The following is a 12,157-nucleotide window of genomic DNA, read 5'->3' on the forward strand; positions in this document are numbered from 1 at the left end:
GTGAGCTTGGGGTGGTTAGCTGGTGACGGGCACTTTTGGGGCACCACGGAGGTGTCCTGGACTTGGCTTGCAGTATTTGTACCGGAGGTTACCCTCCGTGCTGTGCTCATCCCATCTCCAGGCAGGGATTTAGGCAACCCCCTCCGATCCCCACGGCAGTGTAACACCTCACTTCTACACCTCTGTTTCCCCACAATTTGTGTTCCCTCTCCCAGATAAGCGACGTGCAAGTCAATGTCAGGCGCTTTGCTCTGTGGCAGGTGTAGACAGATGGGTTAATTGATTGACTAATAGCTGAATGCCAAGATATTTGCAGGTGTGTTTATTCTTGTTTACAAACTGCCCGAGCTCAAGCAAGATTTTCAAGTATGTAGCAACGGCAGGAATCATATCCATAAAAATGCTAATCTCCTCTCTTGCTTCATCCGTTCAGCCCACAAACACACGCACACACATATGCGTAAAAGAAATTAATAAGGTTTGTTTGTTCTCTTCTGGGCTCAGCCTACTTTAATCTTATTTTAACTCACAGCGCAGCGCGGCGCATTGCTTCAGGACAATAAAGTTTTGACCGTAAGCAGCATAATAAGTAAACCATTTTTTTGAGAAATAAATAAACAAAAGATGAGCTGATAACAGCTCCCGTTGACATTAATTATTTCGCATAGACACGGCAGCATTATAAGAAGATTTCCAAGTAATTCAGAGGATTTTTCTGAAAGGGATAAGCCAAACCCCTGGCCCTGCTGAAGGACCTCTCCCAGAGTATCAGCACAAGGAAAATAGATATCCCAGGGATATCAGCCTTGGGGTCTGGGCCACCGAAGGCTCTGCTGCCCAAGTTGCACGTATGTCTTCATGTCTTGAGGAGGATGCTGTGCGTTTGGTCCAGTTACAGCAAACCCAGCAATTAGGGAGGCTGTAAGAGCTGGGGAGGTTACACCCGCGCCAAGGAAGTTGGGTTGTGAACCTGTTCGTCCCGTCGCTGAGCGCAGCATACACGGCCACAGTTTACAGTAAATTAGAAATATTCGTGCTGATCAAAGTGTTTCTAATCACGTTTTATTAAGTGTGTGCATTAAGTGAGTCATGTGTGGCAAAAAGGTGGGACTTTGGTTGGCTTCGCTACTGCTGGGCATGTTAAGGAGGAATATCAACAGTTTGCTTTTCACTCAAACAGAATACTTGGAAAGGCTTCGTTTTGGAGCAGGCTTTTAATGGAAGGGGCACAGTAGGAAGTGTTAACAAAACAAACTCTGTGTGCTAATCTTAACACCTACATCTTCTATTTAATCTTGCTTATTGCAGCGGGCTGAGCCTTGTCATTAGTGGAGACAATGAGTCAATGTAGAAAAAGCGAGTTCCTTTATTTTCTCCGCATCCGAAGCTCTGGGGTTGGCCTCCTGGATGGCAGTAGTGATTTGGAGCTGTGCAATTACAGAGGGAGTACACGTCGGCCCTTGGGGGCCAGTCCTGAGACTCTCCTTGCTCATTCTGCTGGAGTTGGGGCCTCCATGGATCCCAGTGCCTTCCTTACCTGGGGCATCTTCATGTCTCCTGGGACACGGTTCTTTTGCTGAAAATTCTGTTACGTGGGGAGATTGCGTGCAATTCTGTATTTCTGCTTTCTGGAAATTCTTTGGTTTGGAAGGAGAATGCCCCAGAAGAGTCTTTAGAGTAGGAGAGTGTGTGTGATTCTGCAATACTATCCATAAAGGGCAAAGATTCTTTGTCTAAAATAGGAGAAAAATAAGTGCAATGGACTAAAATTGTCACTAAACCACCTGGAAACAAGAAACGAGGCTGGATCAGAACTCCATCTTAGCCAGAGCACATGTTTTGAATCTGGAGCTGAATTCCTTATCATGGGTGTATTCATAAATGCAACTAGTAGAGCAACCGAGATCTAGAGTGTTGGATTGATTTGATGGTTGGTAATAGGCTGTTTTGACTAGAGCAGAATCTCTTCTTTCATTCAAGGGATGGATAAAGACTAACTCAAAAGAGGATGACAACTTCTGTGTTTTCAATTTTATATTTTTAAAGGAAAGCATATGAATATTAACAAGCTGGAATAGCATCTTTCTTAAAAGTTGTCCTTAGAGATAGTGTATTATATTAATGTGAATTTGATTGCACGGTAAGTAAAATTTTATAAATATAAATCATCATCTTCTTTCAAAAACTGTCACACCTTGGAAACTATTCTGGGATTTTCTAGTATAGTCCAGTTAGAATTGTTTGAGTAAAAGGAGGTATCATTGAAAAGTCAGATAATGAGCTGCTTTATGTAAAAGGCGTAGTGTCTATTTATGATATATAGAAGTCCTAAGAGAGATAAGTTGTCAGTTTAATCTTTTTTGGATTGTGTTTGAAATCTACTTTTTATGAGGCATTCCTGACTGTTCCAGAGCTTACTGCTCAGACAATTTCATGGACTTTGTTTCTCTTTGACTTACAGCTCTGCAGGGTCCTTTGCAGGCAAACACAGGCAAATTTTCTTCAGTTGTATTTATTTGGTTCCTTGACCTCGAAGTAAAATTTGTAGCGATGTAGGTGTTGCCAGACATTTTCTTCTGACCTGGTTGCTGCTGCCAGACCTGGCCATTAGCACAAGGTATGTACAGTACCAGCAGGAGCAGTCACACAAATCGTGGGGTTTGTCTTTGGCATCTTTGGCTCAGCACTGAGGAGCTCTGCAGTTGACTTGAGTCTCTGCAGTAACGAAGAGTGTGGAGTTTGGAGCCACTGCACTAAATGCTTCTTCTTCCTTCTTCGTAAGTTCTTGAGATAAATTTACTGTGGAAAAGAGGATTGCTGGATGAATTAAATTAGATTAACTAAACACTGTTTTTCTCCCTGTGTTTCTATCCGTGTCTTGGCTTTGAGAGTTTGCCCACAGAACAGCTGTTTTTTTGAGCAAAAGCGTGGCATTTGCTTTTGTCTTTCCTGACATGAATGTCATGTTTTATTAGGGAATCATCTCAATCAGCTTTACTAGCAGTTGATTTTCCTCCCAGCCTTGCAACACTTGCAATATCTTCAATCAGAGAAGAGCCCTGGTGGGGAAGTGTTGTTGGAAGGAGGACATGCAACGCCGAAGTCTGGCAGAGCAGGATTGCTCTTCTGCATAGAGGAAGCAAACATCTGTGAGATATTAAAAACTTTTGACGGGGATGGGAAGATAATTCCCAAGATAATTCCACGTCAGGCATCGCTCTGGCTTCTGCCTCCTGCCAGGCTTCCTAAGCCCTAGGTCATAAGGTTAGAGGGAGCTGTGGGCTGGTTGTGTCATCCCTCACCTGTGGACGAGGACCTTCCCCACTGCAGCCCATCGCCACCAGAGCCGGATCACCTGTCGTCACCCTCCCATTAAGGATGACTGCTTCCAAAGCATTAGCATTCATGTCAGGACTAGATATGGATCAGCACAGGCTTAAATCATTGTCAGGAACAGATGTGAGATACCTAATCAGTTATTTCCTTAGGAAAATGAGTTTGATTGCATGAATAGTTGTAAATATTTCATTCAGCGGCTCAGCTACTACGGCAATGGTAAACAAGCTTCGGAGAGGCATTTTGTGGTACTGCACTTGATTTCTTATTCATCTACACTTCAGCGTAGAAGAAAGCAGCTTAGGTACTTTGGATTACTTTTTGTGACAGCGCGGCTGGCAACCAGGGGCTCGCTTGAAGAGAGACGAGCACGCTTAGCCCTAAAAACCACACCAGCTTCAGCCTGGTTGGTTTACAGCGTGCAGAATTTGCCCACACAGAACACAGAACTGGAAGAAATGTTCGTGTTAGGAAGGATGTAACACTAATTTCTGTGATCTTATAAGGAATTTTACTACTGACCTTTTGCAGCGGGCCTGGTGGGAGGAGGAGAAGGAAGGAGGAAGGTGTTTTTTCTATCTGCCTAATTGAATGTTTTCCCTGCTTGAGTTTTTGCTAAACCACTGTGAAGTTTGCTTGTGATTTATAGGAGACGTACACAAAAGCAGTGCAGGAGAGAAAGAGGCTGCGAGTACAGATGATGTTTGCCTCTCCAACATGGTGTGAAATCCCGAGGAAACTGGGACTGCTAGCTAAAGGTCATGGACATTTTTAACTTCTGCTGCTGGCTTCGTGCTACTGCGTAAATGTTCGTCAGGGATTGTGCTGGCCTTGGTGGTGTAACGTAGTCAGATTATCACAGGAACAAGCTCCCTTTCAACCCATATGTTTTGTGGGCATGTACGTTGCAGTATCTTTCATCAGCTGGTTTTAATGTTTATCTTCTGAGCCAGCCTAATTTTATGGTGTTAAATATAGTATGGATGCTGCTGGTATGTGGATACATGGTTTAAGGTGCTTTGGTCGCAAAAGCCCAGAGTAACAGATTTGTGTCTGTCCTACTTCTGGAAAGCACAAACAAATCCCACTGCCTGCACCCAGGAATTACACAGGTGGTTAAGACAAGAGGCATGTGTCAGCGGATCTTCGTTCTCCAGTGCTCTTTGCACTGTGTCTCAGGGGAGATGCCGTCTCACGCCTCAGCCTTTTCATCTGGCCAGGTCTCTTACCTGAGAGTTATCCTTCGAGAGGCATGGGCCCGTGCTTTTAACTTACTGGTTGTGTTGGAGTCCTGGTTGTGACTCACAGGATGAGGATTCTTAGTGTAAGATCATTGCAGATAAGAAGTAAAACTCATTTTTAAATGTTCTGTATGCTCACGCAGTTGTTGAGGGACACATCTTTTCCAGTTTTAGAGTTTAAAAAAAAAAAAAAGCTTCCAAGAGAATCCCCAAAGCGAAGGGGACATTCAGTCGTGCTGAGTCATATTTTGTTATTTTGGTTGATTATCCAGCCAGCCATGCAAATAAACTGCAAGGGAAAAAAAAAAAGTGTGTGAATGTCTTATCTATGACAGAATGAGGACTTGGGTCTTTGTGCATAATATGTGTAACAATAATGACCCAGTATTAAGCTGCTCCAGTGGCTGTCATATTTGTAGTCTAAAAATGATAACGAAGTAATAAGAGAGAGAGACATGTTGATGTTTATCTTCTCTTTTCCTCTTTCAGAGCAAAAGTTTTGCTTTCTCATTACGTTTCTAGTGCAGATTTGCAGTACTGTGCAGAATGATGAATCTGATTGCAGTTAATTGTTTAAATATTCTTTTATTCCTGAAGCTTTCAGAACAAATAACATCTTTTGAGGAGCTAGTTGAGAAGCAACATGGGCAAGATATTGCAAAAGGGAATATTGGATGTGAAGTTGAAAGTGTCTCAGAGAAGAGAAAGAGAAGGTGTGGAGGTTGTTCTAAAGAAGGAAGGAAAACCAGCTATATTATTAACACTTCCAGTAACATAAGTGGCAGCAATTCTTCTTGAAAAAAAAAAAAAGGGTAAGCTTCAATAGTTCAAATCCATCCTTGGTGTAACTGCAATGGAATTACACTTGGATCAACAGCTTTGCTGGTTCATGAGTCTTATAGGGTTACTGAATGCAAATACTATAAATGAGTGTGACTTTGTCCAAAATGCATTTAATGACTGTATTTATCGTCTGTCTGTCTTCTTCATAGTAAACAAGAAGGAGAAGGTCTCGTAGCCACAGAAAATATTTTGCATCATGCTGTCTAACTGGGGCCATTATTAGCTATTCTCAGCTCAAAAGAGCCGTTCTTTAGGGTAGCTGAAGCACAAACATGCTTGGTCTTTGGGACCCCTTTGCAGCCATATTATACATTTGTAATGCAGGAAATAAAACACTGGATGGAAAATTACCACTTCAAGACAAGTGTGGGTTATTTCGGAGATTCTGAGCAATTAGGTGAATTTTCTCACAATAATGCTCACATCCAGTGCTTAATCATACACTTGAAACAAGTGGGCTCAGACCTTATGAAAAGTGTTTACTTGTTCGGCTTTAAGGCACAGGCCAAGAAATAACTTGATCGGATTAGTCGGGGTTGAATAGGAACAGCAGCAAATAGAATCAAACGAGTGTGAACGATGCTGCTGTGCTCTGCATTAGAAAAATATCTGCCAGCTGCCGTTGCAGAGCATAATCCCACAAGATGCTGACGCCTCCGGTTCCCATTGCCCGAGGAAGCCAGGGCAGGGCTCCTCGGGTGTGCGGTTCCCATTGCTCACCTGAGTCACACAGCTTTTTTTTTCTCTTAAATCCTTCTTTTCCCTCTTACATAAAAGCTGGTTCTTTTGTACCTCCTCTTTCTTGAAAGGCTCTTGACGCTTGCAGGGCCGGGGTGCGTGGCTGGTTATTCTCAGCTGCAAGATTACAGAGATGGCAGCAGTAAGGTCAGTGGGGCACGGACTCGGCTCAGCTGGAGAGCAGATGCGAGGAGATCATTTAAGGAAAGCAGCTGAAATTCCCGGAGCCAAATGAGGATAAGACAAATTTTGAAATGTAAGCGCTTTGTTTAAATTCCTTTTGACTTACATGCACGTTATACCTGGAACACTCCCGAATTAAACACACCGAGAGGGTAAAGAAGTTTTTCTTACGCTTGAACTTGGACGCGTGAAGCCAGAGATATAAAATGAGGTCAGTTAGCTCAGCTGCAGTGAATCCTTTGATATTCATTTAATGGGTAAGTAGATAAAACTCTAAGTAAGCCTGCATGTAAGACTTTGAATTTTAACTACTAAAGCTCTTTATAATTTTCTCACAGGTCTTTCACATGGGGCAGTTGAACTGTTCAGACAGCTAGTGCTGCTCCACTTCTGCTGCAGGAGAATAAATGCTTCACTGCATGGCCCCGGGGCCCGTTCTCTCCTTTCTTCTGTCTCTGAACCAGAGCTGAGAGGTGGGCTGGTGCTGGGAAATGCCACCTTTTTGGCAGTGTTCAGGTTTGAGATTTGGGCTGAAGAGAGTTTTAACTCTGGATCAGCAGCTGAATTCTCCTCTGCTATGGGGAGGCTTTCAGTCTGGTTTAGACCTATCTCTAATGCTTTTGTCATAATATTTCCTTTTTTTTGAATAGCTTCCTTATGTATTGAGTTCCAGAAATTCCAGGCTGGTGATACACATGAGAAACAGATTGCAACAGAGAGCAGATTAAATTACTCAGGTCTAGGATTACGGAGGCAAAATGTGGTTGGTTTTTTTTTTTTTTCAAGTTGTTTTAAAAAGGGAGAAGAATCTTACTTTTTTTGATTTATCAGTAGAAATTTGGGATCAGATGAATCCTGAGCTGTCCTTCCACTAGTCACTCAGTGGCCACTTGAGGAAAAAATAATGAACTGTTGTTTTTTTCTCCCTCCTTCACTTGAAAATCAGTTCTTATCAGTGCTACATATTAAAGTGAGTTCTAAGACTCTAGTCTGATGCTTCAGGAAGCTTATTTTAGGAGGGAAGACTTGACTGAATGCCAGTAGACGGGGCTAATCGTCAGGACATCTGGATTCACTTCTTAACTCTGCTGCCTGACCTTGGGCCAACGATTTAGGTCAAACTTTTCCAAAATGTGCATTGTTTGTAGGTGCTTGTGCTGTGTTTCAGCGTTACTGAAAATTAGGCTGTAGCTGCACTTACCGTTTCAAATCCAGCTTCCCAAAACTGGGACACTCAAAAAAAAGACAGAAGTGAAGTGTGTGCCCCTGTTTCCTCACTTGTACAACAGGGATAAGCGTGTTTATAGAGTCTGTCGAGACTTCCTGATGTAGAAGCAGTCGAGGAGAAGGCAGCAAGCTGCTTGCGAAGCATTGGAAAAGTTGACATTGTTCATAGAAAGCAAAGGAAAGCGAACAAGATCCAGACTCCCAAGACCTCCCACTACAGCAGCTGAAGGGCTCCCTGGTACAGAGGGCCCAGCAGATGTAAGGAAGCAGAGGAATGACAGAGTCAAGGATAGCTGGCTACCTGCAGGGTGTCTGTACATCATCCAGCTGCCTCGTGGTGCATTGCCCAGCAGCAGCAGGGCACCGGCTGAGTTTCCCTCTCTTGTTGGGGATGTAGCATTGTGCCAAGACAGGGCAATGCAGGAGTAACATGCCATGTGCCTTCAGGATGCTCTGATTTGTGTCATATACAGTCAATCTGTGCATGCCAGAAAGGCACGGACCGTACTAAATATCTGGTCACGTAGTGGAGAAGCACTGATAGTATTGGGCCTCTTTCATTAAATGAGGTCCAAATAGAGAGGTCTGGCACCACCTTGTTTGTTCTGCAGGCAGCTACCTGGGGACCCTGGGATGTGCTCGTCAGGGAGATGGCAATCAGTTCTTGCTTTCATCTCTGCTCATCCTGCAGCCTGTGAGGAGAAGGACTTTTAGCCAAGTCATGCAACCCGCTTATCTCTTTACCAGAGCGGAGCAGTTGGGAAGTATGGCCCTGGAACCACCAATGACCCACTGCTGATGCATTTGAAGGCTCCTCCTTTTACTGTGCAAGGCAAACAGCCCTCGGGCCTCACTTTTAGGTTTGCATTATGAGTTCAACCTCCAGCACAAGAAAACAAAGCACAAATCAATTCATCTGTACCGTCCTTCAGCATCTGAAATGCATTTGATATACAAGCCTGAGAAAGAAGAAACCAAAAATAAATATATATATATATATTGTTTGAGCAGAAAAAGAGAACAGCTAAGGACATGGATGCTATTATTGCCTCCTTGAACAAACTGGTGGTTGATTGTTTAGCTTGACTAGATGGCTGATTTTCTTTATTGTGTAGTGATTACATTTATTCTGCACACAGGGCCTAAAAGTAGGTAGTTCAATGGCACGTAGACTTAGTTTGGGATGAGTTTCACCCATAGTAAGTAGAACAGAAAAGGAAATGCAAGCAGGATTTCAGGGTAGCACAACCAAAACTTGTTGTCCATCTTGTTTAAGCTGCAGAATCAAATTATTTGTTTTGTTCACTTGTTTGCTTTTTAGCTTGTCGAGCTGCTTTTTTCAATGCTGAAATTTGTTGGGTTAACTTCCCACACACACAAATGCCATCTTTTGTGACTTGCCAGAGAAGTGGATATGATAGAAGGTGCCCTGAGGCACGAGACAGGGAGCCCTGCTTGCCTTCTTTCCACATTCACCAGCAGGAATGGTTGCTTAACGTAGAGAGGAGACGAGCAGTGCTGCAGTCATCCTGAGTGTCACCTTTCCTTGGTAGAGATTGCTTTCAGGTTTTTTTGTAAATCATTCTGAACTAAAATGCGTGTTTGTATGTGTATGTCTATGCACCTCATGCATTGCCCTGTTGGGATCAGCCATAAGCAGAACCAGAGCTTTAAGAAAATTCCTATTTTCTGGAAATCTTGGAGAACATTCTGTTCAAAAGGCTCCTGGTTGTGAGATTTCAATATTGCTGCCTTCTCTTTGTCTCTATGTGCTTTTCCTGGAAATAGTCACATGCGAACACACGTCTCGATTTCTGCTAAAGGATTTTTTGTGAACAACTGCCTTTGCTGCTATGCCACGCGAGAGAAAACTGTATGTTATTGTTGGGGGATTATTTGGCTCTAAATATTAGACTGAGCATCCAGGTCCAGAAATACCGTGTCTGAATGAGCCAGGTGTGTTAAAAATTTATTTATGGGTTAGATACATCTTCATCATTTCATAGTACCACACATTTACTGGAAGGGTAGTTCCTGTGGTAACTGGCTACAAATAAACACAGGTATTTGTCCAAGACTGCGGGAGTATTATTTGCATGCTCATTTTTCTCCTCCCCTGCGTGTGCCAGTGGAGTTGTGTTTTTGTACTGGTAGGGTTGTGAATCAGCAGTCCTGCCTTTTGCCATCTTTTGAGAATTTTAAGAGGCTATTAGACAAATTGATAGAGTTAATTAAATACATGCCCTTCTTGTTACAGAAGCCCTAGAGACATTTAAAATAATCTCCTCCAATGTTGCATCTTTAGCCTGCAAGGCTTAGTAAATTGCTGGAACAGAACAAAGTTGGCCAGCTATTTTCTCCAGAATCTGACAAAAATCCTAGAGAACAAGATGTTCCAGTAATCATCTTTTCTTTTCAAGTGTCTGTTAGTGTTTTTTAATCTTTCTCCCCTTTCCTTTTGTTAGAAAACAGCATACCCTAGTTAAAAATAAATAAATAAAGACACACAACCAAAAAAAAAGAAAACCCACAGCAGCATTGTTCCTCCCTTTATCTTTCATTTCATTTTGGTGCTGAATCACAGTGTTCTGATACAGCCTCTTTTATGGCATAATTGTTTTGTATAATCCATTTTCTTTGGGCACCTCTTAGCTTCTCTGAAGCTGTTACTGCTGTAATGAATGTAGTCATAAATCTGTCACAGGTAACAAGCTAAATTTAGAGCTCAATAAACCAGGAGGGGGATGCTGCAGCTAAGCGAGCGCATTGAGATGCTCCTCTTACAGCAGTGCCAGAAAAGGTCCGCTTCTGACAGATGAACAAGAGGAGGACACAGAATTTTGGATACTCTCATCAATTCACCACCATTATTACCCTGTTCCAGCTGCTGCAGAGATGCTGCACGAAAATACAGGCAGGGGTGGGAAATAGAAGTAAGCGGTGGAGATCCAGGGATTGGGAGAATCCTTACAGCGTGTAAAACAGCCGGAAAGGTTCAGAGGCACTGTTTGGTTTTTCCAAATGTCATTTACATTAGCATCTTATAATTGAATCAGTAGCACTTCACTGAAAAGGTTAAATTCTGCCTTTTAAAAATTAAATCTGCTGTTTAGCTGTCAAGCGCAGTCATGCCCTCCTGTTGCCTCTGGAAGTATGAAACATTGCCATACTGACATATAAATCGTACTGCTGGAGAACGCGTTAACTCTCTTATTTACGGCTACGTTGTGCTGCATCTTGTAATTGAGGGCTCTCTGCTGAATTCATTGCATGTAAAATCTGTGGAAATTATTAGCGTGGTGCATTTCCATAATTAAAGTATTTCCTACAGTATAGATTTGAAGACTCCCAAACTGCCATGCATTACGCAAGTGCAAAATGCTACAAAAAATTAAATACAAAGTTTTTGTGTGTAGGGAATATTTTTAAGTAGATGACTTGAAATAGTTGGAAAAAGCAATCAAATTAGCTGGGTTCAGGGCTGTTTTTAGGTGACTGATGAAAACTTTATTTGCTGCTGATCGCAAAGAAATTAGAGCAGTAGACTCACAGAGTGAGCTTTACCTTGTCATCAGTGACATAGCCAAATAATTAAAATTAACACTATATTGAAGCAGTCATAGGAACTGTTGGTTTCAGGGGATAATTCTTTCTAATATGTTACGCCATTAAGAGTTACCCTCCAAGTAACATGAATGTTTTGATGTTTTACAGCAATCCAATACATAAACATTATCTTTAGTCAAAATATTGCAGTTCAATATTGCAAGTTCAACTTCAGGATAGCTCCTGAAGTCAAACAGTTCGGCAAAACAAAGAGTTAAAAAAAAATCCCTCTCCCATTCCCTCTTCAGTAAAAATTGTGCCAGAATATTGCGGAAAGGATGAAACAGCAGTTTAACTTTTAGATGTGTATCTGAGAAGTCCATTGTCTTGTTAAGGCTGTCAGACTCCATTGCCCTTTCTGTAACCCTAGAAACAACTTTAATACAGTGATGTTTGAAAAGTCTAAAATGTAACTTGCCTTTAAAGTGCTTTTAGTGTTGTTTGAGATGCCTCGTGCAAGGGAAGAACAAATCTTTTCTTGCTACAGAGGGCATTAAGCAATGATGGATGTGCATTTCGTGGTGGGAACACTGACCATCACCAGTTGGAGGTGGGGTGGAAAAAGATGCTGGCAGCATTCACAGGTGTCCTCTCTCCTCACCTGCCCGCAGAGTTCTGGAGTTCTTCTCTCCGTGTATTGCAGGAGAGGATTTTCAGGAGGCAATAAATAAATTTTGATCCCTCTGGTTAATACAGTTAAGGTCAAAGAGATTCTATCTGGAGCTGTTTAAAATACTCTTAACATGCAGACATACTTCTGTCAATAGTGTTAAGTGCCTTGTCTTGCCGAGGAGTGTATACAACCCTTATGAAACTATTCTTAAGTATTCTGGTTACTATATTTAGCCCTGGCTTATAACAAGACAAAAAGCACTTAGCTAAATGTAGTCCTGAAGTGCTTAATCCGGTTAAGAATATTCTGTCCTTAGGTGTCTTCTGCTAAGACTTTTTATAGCTCACCATCCTGCTGCATCATGCAAAAA

At 42.2% G+C, this 12,157-nt stretch overlaps 1 protein-coding gene across 11 annotated transcripts in view; it reads left to right on the plus strand.

Annotated features, from left to right (window-relative positions):
- PASD1 (PAS domain containing repressor 1) overlaps window positions 1–12,157 on the plus strand; it is a 97,241-nt gene that overhangs the window by 58,090 nt on the left and 26,994 nt on the right. The window contains exon 1 of one of the 11 annotated variants that reach the window (XM_080553995.1): window positions 13–6,414. The exons of 9 other annotated variants lie outside the window; for them this stretch is intronic. The gene's annotated coding sequence lies outside the window, so the exon portion shown is untranslated. One more of the 11 variants, XM_080553996.1, reaches the window with a different exon arrangement.

This window comes from Anser brachyrhynchus, assembly GCF_964034855.1.
Source record: "Anser brachyrhynchus genome assembly, chromosome: 13".
Classification (NCBI taxonomy): Eukaryota; Metazoa; Chordata; class Aves; order Anseriformes; family Anatidae; genus Anser; species Anser brachyrhynchus.